The sequence below is a fragment of the Pinus tabuliformis genome, chromosome 3_2, assembly GCF_031772625.1.
Source record: "Pinus tabuliformis cultivar Carrire ecotype Pingquan chromosome 3_2, CPIR1, whole genome shotgun sequence".
Classification (NCBI taxonomy): domain Eukaryota; kingdom Viridiplantae; phylum Streptophyta; class Pinopsida; order Pinales; family Pinaceae; genus Pinus; species Pinus tabuliformis.
The window spans coordinates 266,012,618-266,022,125 of NC_142302.1; positions in this window are offsets into that span (position 1 = coordinate 266,012,618).

The following is a 9,508-nucleotide window of genomic DNA, read 5'->3' on the forward strand; positions in this document are numbered from 1 at the left end:
AACAAATCATGATATGGTCTGGTGATGTCAAGGCCTAACTCTTCCATGACAGCTTTAGGCATCAAATTGTGGTTGGCCCCTGTATCTAGCAGGCAGTTGTGGAGGATTTTGTCATGAATGGTCAAGGAGACATAAAAAGATGGAGAATTATTATCAGCAGGTTCAATCATGGGGCTAAGCACAATGGCAGGCTTGTCATCTTGCAAATTGACAGAGTCAGTGGAGGTTTGTGTGATTTCCAGCTCAAGGGCCTCAAGGATAGGCTTTCTAAATACTTCACTCTTTACCAACTCTACCAGAGGCACAGATATTTTTAATTTCTGGACTTATGACTCAAAGCTGAAAGAAGAAGATAAACCTTTTACCTCTTGAACTGGAGCTTTGAGAATGACTGGATCAACTGCTGGTCTTCTCTGTCTGATATTCTGTGACTCTGTTTGGACAGAAGCTCTATGAGCAGGATTCTCTTTGACATTTTTTTCATTCGACCTCAGGTTATATCTTCAATGCCCCTCAATTTGTAGGACAACTTCTCTATCCCATTCTTGACTGTCTTGCTCTTGTAGCAATGATTCTTCATAAGCATCCAAAGTAAAAAATGCAGCGCTGCCTTTATCTTCCATGCAGTGAATTTCATCCTCATCTTCAAATTGTTCCTCCTCCATGACTACATTTTGGAAAGAAGCTTTAACTTTCTATTCTTCATTTGGATTTTTACCCCTCTGAATGATTTGCAACTGTTCATTTACTCTTCTGAATGGATTCTGATTTCTGGGAGTAAATACGTTCTGCTGCCTTGTTTTTCCTGAATTTTTCTCAACCTTTAGCTTAGAAATTTCAGCAGCCAATGACTCTATCATCTTAGTCATTTTGTCTAATTTGGGCTCTGAAGATGATGCAAAGGAGGTAGAAGCTTGATCTCTCTACCTCCTTTTGTCAGCTTGACTTTTGAGCTTTTCTGCAGCCATAATATTAGACTCTACTTCTAGAGCTACATCCTGCATGTCTGCCAGAGTAGTACATCTTCTTTCTCTCAACAACATGTAGAAATTAGAGTCAAAAGCATTGGCATAAGTGAGTTTGACAGAGGTGGGGGTAGGCTTTACCTCAGCTGGTATATTACTATACATATGATTGAATCTTTTATTAAAATCAGACAATGATTCCCCATTTTCCCTCTTCAGGTTACTAAACTCAGTATGGTAATACAACAAGTCTTTTTTATCTCCCCAGTGCTTGAAAAATGCATCATCTAAGGCTTCAATATCAACAATAGATCTAGGGGCTAGTTCTCTGAACCACTTTCTGGCCTCTCCATCAAGGCTCTGGACAAAAACTCTCATCCACACATCGTTTTCACTTATATCTAAGTTATCAGCATAACTATAAAAAGCTTCAAGGTGTTCTTCAGCTGTTACTCCCTTTGTGCCAGTGAACTTAGGCATATATTTTTTATATTCTCCCACAGGCATGGGATTTAAAGGAACAGGCAAGACCAAGGGTCCATATCTAGCAGCAACAATTCTTTCTATCTTCGTGGGTGCTTTCTGGCTTGCCATGATTGGGATATGTGGAAGGATACTAGCAGTTTGAACAGTTTGAAACAATGAAATAGATGACAGAGACAAAGGGATGTTTTGGACTGTATGGGAAGCTTTCTTTGGACTGAGATTCAAAGGGGAACTAGATGGACAAGGGGCTATATTAATCTCTGAAGGAATTTCCTTACTAACAGTGTTGGGCTCTAAATCTTCAAACTGTATATCTTCAACTATAAATTTATCTTTTAGAGATGCATGAGATTTCTTAGGCTTACTTGATCCCGATGCCCTTTTCTGTGATGCTTTCTTCAATTTGATAGTCCTCTCAGGGTCGGGCACTGGTTCAGCTGGTGATTTCTGAGGATTTCTTCGAGTATGTCTCACAAACTGATCCAGAACTTCAATGTGGAGTTGCCAAATGTTGGTCTTCCTCCAGTGGAGTCGCGAGATAGATGATTACAACCAGAAATGTGCCCAGACCTTGTCTATCATCAAAATCTGGAACTGTGTTGTTCTCCCAGGGAAGTTGAGCTTCAATCTCATCTCCCTGGAAACGACGCCAATTAATGTTATCACCCCAAGAAACTCTCCTAGATTGTATCTCAGAGATGCTTAGAAACATTACAAACTTAACAAAAATGTTGGAAATAGGTGGATGAATGGAAGGAATGATGCATATTTAAGCCAGATAACCACTTCTACTATGCTTAACCCCAGACATGGGTGAACAACCCCAGACTACAAGGCTTTAGACCACCAATTACTCACAGTTTGAGGAATAAGTGAACATGGAGAATAGTGACCACACTAGCAGATACACAAGACCCTGTGATGGCCGGCTGCAACTAGTTAAAAGGTTTGTAATCTATTTCCTAATGCACAGACAAGATGACAACTCTCTGGCATTAAAACAACAGAAACCTGCATACACATTCAATAATACTTACTAGATTCTAACACAGAGGTGGGATGACAGCCCCTCTAATGCTAAACATCAAAAGCACATAAAAATGCATAACAGGCACAGCCTGGAACAAGGAAGAAGTGGAAAGTGAGAAATTAACAGCAAAAGAAGCTTGCATTAGCTGAAAATGAAGACCAGACGCTGCAAGTATCACAATAGTTACAGTGTCCAGAAGTTGAACTTTACATCAAAACAATATCCATCAACCCTCATTACCTCTTGATTCTCGGTATATATAGAGTTTGTTTACAAAAATATCCTGATGTTCTATGCGTGGAGGGGTCATAATGGACCACCAACCACCTTAACTATCTAATATGGGTCTCTGTTGCAAACTGTGTGCTTTAATGAACAAATTGACCTTTTCTGGTACTCTATTGTACTCCTTGAGTAGGTGAAGTGTTGACTGAAAGGAGCTCCATAACTGATTAATGCTTTGATTTGCTTGAGGTCGTCCTTTTTCTTCTCGGCCATCCTCTCTTTTTAAATGAAGTTGTTGAGGATTTATTGTGCAGAGCACTGAAAAACTGGCCACCTTCCTCCCTCGGGTACACTGGACATGCTATGGACACAGGCAGCATGGCGGAAGGCAAATACCAGCCATTGGATCGAGCAGATGAATGGCAGAGATTGCATCAGAGAAAGCTATCGGGAGGAAGCAGGCGGAGACGATTGGGCGCGAAAGGTGCACGGAGATTAATGGCTGGGGAATAATGGTTTTGCAGGCAGGCGGTATTCCCCGCACCGCCTTTGGAGCTGCGATGGTTTTCGTATGCGGGGGCGTGAGCACATTCAATGAGCGACGCGTGGCAGGTGGGTCCGACGGGAAACCACTTTCCCCGTGGGTTAACAGGTGTGTAGGTTCTGGCCGTGGGGGAAGGGAACGACGTCGGATCTCACGGGAAATGATCGGGCATCTAGGGTTAAAAGCACGTGTTTTTTGATTGACATGACAGGGACAACTATGGTAATATCGTGTAGTTATATGAATATGGTTGTGTGGGTTTACTTTGCGCTCGGGACCCGAGGGAAAAAAAGATTTATACGGGGTTTATAAAAGATTATAGAGGGAAACAGAAATAACGGGGTTAAGGGAGAATAAGGAGAATGAAGGGGGAGGAGGAAACGGAGGTAGCAGGAGTTATAGAGTTATAAAGAAAATGAAGGAGGGAAGGAAAACCAACTACTGCGACCCCCATTTTGATCATCAACAGCCCAATCAGGCCTGCATTTGTCCTTAAAATGTTGAAAGTAATAGCAGAGCTAACAATAATAATGATGAGCATGATGAAGGAAGTTATAAGAATGATAATGGTCAAGATGAATTTGATGTCATGATAAAGAATGAAGTATATCCGATGTCATTGTTTTCCCTAAGTTGAGAGGGAGCTTGGATAAAAGAAAGGGTATACCTCCCTAGTTAATAGGGAGGGAATATTATGATAATCATAGTAAATACCTTGAATAAATATGAAACTAAGGAGTGTGTGAAATAATTGAGAAGTACTGAGGCTGTATTTGGTGCTACCAAATAAATGAAAGAAGAAGAAAGCTTCCGACAAGTTGTATATGGATAACTTGATGATGATATAAGTAGCGTAAAAATAATTAATAACCTCTAATGTTTGTGTTTACTTGAAGGTTTATCACTGATAGGGGTTTTGATTATGCAGGATCTCTCCGTAAAAAGGTTGAACATTTAAAGCATGTTTGGATTGGTGGATATATATCTAGTTAAGTTGATAAGCAGAGATGAAGAATATTGTGGAAACAAGATGATTGGGAGGAAATATGGCCAACCTATGTGTTGATGTCTAGTTCCTGAAGTAGGAAGGGTGGCATTGGTCATGGAGCTTTGACCTTGGATACACACCTAGATCCCTGGGTTGGTGTTAGAGCATAAAAGCCTGATGGTACCTAGAGAGGCTAAAGCTTGAGTACACCTTAGTCCCACTCGATTAGAGTACCCTGGTCAAGTATCTAATCTATAGCACTGCATGTGCTATGAATTTTCATAAGGTATGTTATTATAAGATCTTCCATGTGTATTTGTATATGTAATTATGAATACATCCCTAGTTAAGAGGGAGTGTTGAAAAATATAACTAGCGCCCGTCTTCATAATTATATTTGAAGACATGATGTAATTTATTTTTCAAAAGAAAGAAAAATAAATTTTATTGTAAAATAAATTGACTTATTAAAGCATGGATTTCATGCTTGGATCAATGGTTAATAGGTCAATGGTTCCATTATATGTTTCTAGGGTTTGTGTTAAGAATCCCCGTCCTTGTCATTATGGAACATGCCCTTCTTGGGCTTTATTAGTCATGAAAGAATTTTTTTTTTGTAAATTAGGTCTTCTAGGCCGCCTCCACCAAGTCAGCCTCATCAAGGGAATTCAACCTCACAAATTCACTATATAAAGGAAGTAACTCGACCTCATTTAGAACAAACTCACACAAGTTTGATCTACACTAGCTGGAAGCAGAAAAATGGTGCAAAATCCAAGGAAGAAAGAGGAAAACCTAGTGAATAAGAAGGAAGTCTTTGTCAAGAAAAATAATTCATACTTTTCTCTCTCTTTGTCTCACACATGCGAAGAAGTTGAAGCTGTAGAATGGTCGAAATTGCAAAACTGAAGCTGGGCCAAAATTTTGGAGTGTTGCTTGGCTGTAGATACTAGACAAGAAGAGACTACTGAAGTTTGCTAAATAATTTTGGAAGGTTTACTTGGTGAAGGAGGAAGGTATTTTGATCAGGTCTAAGGTCTTAGTCTATCTCAATTTGATTAGTGGAAGAGTTTGGTAGGGTTTTCCCCTAGAGAGGGGGTTTAGCCCTAACAGAGTGCCTACATCTCTTATCTCTTGTTATTATGGTCTTCATATAAACTTTATTTGGTAATTTCTTGATGAAATATAAAATAATAATGAAGTAAAAGAAGGCAACATAAATCACTAGCAACTATCAAGAAAGAGGAATCAAACCTGAAGCATTGATTTCTCAACATATGATTATAATGTTATTAATTGAGAATTCTCTTATGTTAGAAAATCAGAAAGGTAGAAATATCCTCTTATGTTGATAATTAATTGTGATATTCTTTCAGTATTATTAACCTTCTTTATGTTCTTATTTTATCTTATTTTAATCAAGTAATAATCAAATCAAAACTTGAAGATCAATGGCACTAGATGTAGGCACTCAGCCAGGGCTAAAACCTATCTCTAGGGGAAAACCCAGTAAAACTCTTCCACTAATCAAATTGAGATAGGCCAAGACCTTATACCAAAATACCTTCCTCCTTCACCAAGTCAACCTTCTAAGATGATTCTTCAAACTTTAGTAGTCTCCTCTTGTGTAGAAGCTTCATCTCAACAATAGTCCATAATTTTGACTCAACTACTTTGAAATTTCGTCTTAGCTACTCCAAATTTTTGTCCTAGCTACTCTACAATTTTGGCCCTCTTGCAGTTACAATTCCTTCACACGTGTAAGACAAAGAAAGACAAGATTTTGACTTGTTTTTTATTGATAAATACTTCCTTCTCCTTCGCTAGTTTTTCCTCCTTCCTTGAATTTCACACCATTTTACTACTTCCAGTTATTGCAGATTGAACTTGAGTAAGTGTGCTCCAAATTGGGTCGAGTTTCTTCTATTTATACTGCTTCCATGAGGTCAGATTCCCTTGATGAGTCCGACTTGTATTTCTTTGAGGATAACTGGGTGGAGGAGGCCTAGAAGTCCTAATTTACATAAAAATAAATTTACTTCTTGACTAATAAAGCCCAAGAAGGGTCTGTTACATATTGACAAGGACAAGGAATCTTGACACAAACCCTAGAACCCTACAATGGAGGCTTTGACCTAAAAATCATTGACCCAAGCATGAAACCCATGCTTTAATAAGTCAATTTATTTTATAATAAAATTCACGTTTTCTTTCTTTTGATAAATACATTATATCATGACTCAAATAGAATTATGAAGAACGACGCTAGTTACATTTTTTTAACACTCCCTCTTAACTAGGGAGGTATTCATAATTACATATAAACAAAGGTAAATGGAAGATATCAAAATTATATGCTATATGAAGAGTCACACCACACACACTGCTACATATTAGATACTTGACCAGGGTACTCTAATTGGGTGGGACTAACGTGTACTCAAGATTTATCCACTTTAGGTACCATTAATATTTTAAGCTCTAACACCAACCCATGGATCTAGGTGCATATCCAAGGTCAGAGCTCCAAGAACAATGCCACCCTCCCTACTTCGGGATCTAGACATCAACACATAGCTTGTCCATATTTCCTCCCAAGCATCTTGATGCCATAAGATGCTTCTTCTCTCCTAATCAGATATATACCCACCAATCCAAGCATGCTTCAAATGTTCAACCTTTTTACGGAGAGATCCCGCATAATCAAAACCCAAATTAGTCATAAACCTTTAAATATATATACAAGTAAACACAAACCTTCGGGGTCTTTCAATCATTCTGATGCTACTTATAACATCAAGTTATCCAAATACAACTTGTCAAAATCTTTTTTCTTCTTTCACTTCTTTAGTAGCAAAAAACACAACTTCAGTACTTCTCAAATATTTTGTTTGCAAATACATCGATATTATTTTCATTCAATATTTAGTTTCATTCTTTGTTCAAGGTATTTACTATGAATATCATAATATTCCCACCCTCTCAATTGGGGATATATATATTTTGTTTTATATAAGCTCCCTCTCAATTTAATAGCTTCCTTCTTTTATAACATTGGATAACCTTAAACCTTTCAAGGATTTATTCAAGGTCATCTTGATCATCATCATTATTATAACTTCCTTCATCATGCTCATTATTATTATCATCTTCAATTATTAACATCTTCAACATATTGAAGATTATGTACATGCAAAACTTTAATAGCAGGTACAACCAAATACAACTATACAAAAGCATGAAGTCAAATATATCGAAATAATGGAAGCATCAAAATAATCAGCTTTAGACATCAAATACCTAAACCTGGTTAGGTCCATAATCAACAAGGGTCATATCTTTTATATTCTAGACTTCAACAACTTTCTATGGTTTCACAATAAACCCTAAACTCCATCTTCGAGACATAAACCCTTAGATATCCACAATTCAATCAAATAACAATCCAATCATCTAAGGTTTCAACAATATAATTTTAGAATTACATGTCAAACTCTACTAGGGTTTGTTTCAAGCCCTAGATTTCATAATGACATTAATAAGAAAAATATTTCTAGGGTTTCATAACCATGTCCTAGAATATTAATCTCTACTAGGGTTTGTTTCAAACCCTAGATTTCATCATCACATCAATAAAAAAAGAAGTATTTCTAGGGTTTCACAACTATGTCTTAGAATATCAATCTATACTAGGGTTTTGTTACAAACCCTCGATTTAAAAAACTAAAACATGAATATAAATCAAGTTATCATACCAACATTTCATCTCTAAAGTTTCATTCCTTATATCAATTTAGATCTATGATGTAAATACTAGATGCAAACATCAAATTCCAAATTTAGATAACAATTTTGACCAGGCTAGTGTTTCAATCATATGAAAGACTATACACTTAGGTTTTTATTCCTAGGATCTTACTATAACTATTACAAGGTTTTTGTTCACAAGACCTAATTCACCAAACCATAAAAATATAGGGTTTCATTTAGACATTAACAACAAAATCTAAAGGGCTAGGGTCTTTACCATGAAATTACCAAAACCATAAACTTCAAAAGAATAATATTTCATCATATGTTCTATACTTTATCAACAACCCTAAGAAGACTAGGGTTTCATAATCAACATTAACATACCCTTAGCATCAAGAGTCTAGGGTTTTACAGTGAACCCTAGAGGTTGGGGTTTCACAAGAATGATCAAATGACAAGATATCACTAGGGTAGATTCAATCTAATTATTAATCACCCTAACAAGAATATTTATGATTCATACCATTGAGTCGTTATTTAACAAAACTTGTAGGAAATAAATTCTTGAAGAGCTTCATTTTGCAATAGAACTTCTTTCATTATTCTTTTTTTTTTCTTTTAAGTATCCTCCATAACCTTTGCGCATTCTTCAAGATTTCCTACCAAGGAAAATATAAAGAAAATGTTATTAGTATACAATACAAACAAATCTCGACGTGAGGAGGAAACCAAGCATGAAAAATGAAATAAAGAACAATATACTTATTTTTTGGTGAAATTGTGAAGTATCCCTCTTAATATAGTCTTTCTGAGGGATACCTACAAATTAAACAATCCAAAAGGTTCTAACAAAAAATTAGATCAAAATATAAAAGACAAACTTTACAAAAACTTAAAACAATAATATAGAAGCATATGTAAGGAAAAGAATTAATGGTATAAGTCTTTGAATTTGGATGAATCTTTAGTCTTTTTCTTCATAGGTGGAGCTTTGTCGACAATAATTGCATTTTCTCTTTCTCTCTTCTTGTTTCTTCGATTTTCAGGACATTGACTTTTGTCGTGTCCAATCTTATGAAAATTGAAGCATTCAATATTTGATAGATCAACTTTATTATTTGGTCCTTTTAATTTCTTATATCCTCCCTTATTTTTATGATGAAAAAAGTAGGCATTTGAAGTGTTGTATTCTTCATTCTCTTTCTTATTACTTAATAATGAGATGTGGGCTTCTTCTTGACCGCTTGCATTCCAAATTTGTTTAAAGGTTGGAGTATCTTTCCAACTACAAATTCCTAATGCAAAAGAGCTCCAATATTTTTCTTGACCTAGTAGTGAAACAATCACAAGTTCTTTCTCTGGTACAACTTCATCAATAGCTTGGATTTCATCTCTTATTCTAGACATACTTACAAAATACGATGATATAATGTCATATTTTGTCATCTTTATTGTTCTTAATTCATTCTTGAGACTAGCTATTTGACCAATGTTCTTGATGGCAAACAACTTGAAGA